Below are 2007 nucleotides of genomic sequence, written 5' to 3' on the forward strand. Positions count from 1 at the left end.
TCCTAATGTTGGAATCCGATGGAAGGTTATGCAAAGATTGTGTTTTTCCACAGCTTGGCACTGCACAGCATCTTGTCTTTGGAGCATCTTTATCATTTGGTTACTGCTTAGACCTGAGTTTGCCTCTCTTATTTACACGCGTGAATCAGTTGGCAGAGCTAAACAGGCAGTGATGTAAAAGCAGGCATTGATCTTCTGCGGAGGGGGGGTTTAGCAACACTATTATGTCATAAAGTGGTACATTCCGCAACCTGTTGATTTGGCAGATTTTCTTCAATATAAGCTGTTTTTAGACTAATGAGAAAGTTTTGAGTTCTGAAACTTACAGGATCTTTTTATAGTACAATGACCTCTTATATGGTCAACAGATCAAGGGAATTTTGATTGCTCAGTTTATGACCCCTTTAAGCAAAACAAGAATCTTTCTGCAGTAGAACTAACATTTATGTAAACTGATAAAAAGTTGTTTTAAAAATAATGTTTTGGTAAGCATTTTTCTGCAAGCGTCTGAAAAAACGAGCGAGTCTGATTTCGCTCCCCTTGTGACGTTGCAAAGGGATCTCATTATAATATTACCGCCCCTTAATCTGAAAGCACCCACGGCGCCGTCATTTTGATTTCGCAAGTGACAACGGTGTACCAGCTCTAATGCCATGGCGAAAGTTTGAGCAAAACATGCTAACTGTTCTGCCTTTGGCTCAGTGTTAATTTTGACAGCAAATTTTGATTTAGTTTTAGGCATAGTCTTTTGACTAAAATGCCATTTAGTTTGTCATATTTTAGTCATCTGAATTGTTTTTAGTTTTAGTCTAGTTTTAGTCGACTAAATCTACAGTAAATTTAGTCAGTTAAAATCTAATGGGTTTAGTTACAGTGCATTTATTAAGCATTTCTCTAAAATTTCCAAACTCCTTATATAGGTTTGATATTAAGGTTTTATCATGATAGACACGGTGACACACAACATGCCTTTGTTAAAATTAAATAAACCCACTTCTCATAAAGAACAAGAACATGGTCTTCGTTTTCATGAAATACCAATGGTTATATAGGCTAATTATGCATTCTTTATAGCAACTGGTTTACCATATTCTTCATTCTTTCAAGCAGACATATTTATTTCTATAAATAAATTTAGATTAATCTTTAGGGCTACTAAAGTTTTTCAGTCAAGAGCAGTGCATGATTTTCTGTCTTTCTGTTGTTGCTTGATTAACATCAATGACTCGGACAATAGGAACTAAATTAGGCTGCTGTCCCTTTAAAACCGAATGCACAGCTGCAATGGATGCAATGTACTGATACACGTTCTCCCTACGGTTTACGTTCACTTAAGACGTAATCAACTGTATTTACGCGAATACTCGTCAAAACGGACAATTCTCCATTCATGCGACGCGAAAGAGTACTCGCGCGCTGTGAGACGCACTTCTGTGCTCAGAAAACCGGACTGAATTGAGATTTCTCTTGCGTTGACAGATTTATACACGTCTGCTCTTCTCTTACTCCCCCATATTGACATTGTTATCGTCGGTGAAAATATGTTGACGAAAATTATTCGTCAACGAAATGAACACTGCTTTGGCTGCACTGAAAAGCACAGAACACTATTTAGAGTCACGGCCTCAGAGGAGACAAGAGAGCAGTGGATTTATTCATTTATTTACTGTATATTGCTGCTGCCACACAGATCTAAAATAAACATGCGATTTATTTCCCAGCTGTTTACCTTCACAGACATAACCGACGTAAACTTGTGTGAGAATGTGAACTTAGTTCAGTACTCACATGCTGTGACAGCCGCTTTCTGTCCGTGTGCTTCGGATGTGTGCACTCAGAAAACCGTATATCAGAAGTTTAAACTAATATAGTTTAAAACGCATTATTTCAGCACGATAAACATGATAATCAGAACCAAAACAGATGTTTTTTTGGCAGGTACGTGCTGTAATGGCGCAGCTCTATTCTGGAAAAGGGGGCGGGGAGCAGCAGCTCATTTGCATTTAA

At 38.0% G+C, this 2007-nt stretch overlaps 1 protein-coding gene across 3 annotated transcripts in view; it reads right to left on the reverse strand.

Annotated features, from left to right (window-relative positions):
• The window catches only part of LOC107695846 (membrane cofactor protein-like), a 22828-nt gene that overhangs the window by 3300 nt on the left and 17521 nt on the right, over positions 1 to 2007 (reverse strand). The window lies entirely within an intron of this gene.

The sequence above is a fragment of the Sinocyclocheilus anshuiensis genome, unplaced genomic scaffold (assembly GCF_001515605.1).
Source record: "Sinocyclocheilus anshuiensis isolate Anshui unplaced genomic scaffold, SAMN03320099.WGS_v1.1 scaffold234, whole genome shotgun sequence".
NCBI lineage: Eukaryota > Metazoa > Chordata > Actinopteri > Cypriniformes > Cyprinidae > Sinocyclocheilus > Sinocyclocheilus anshuiensis.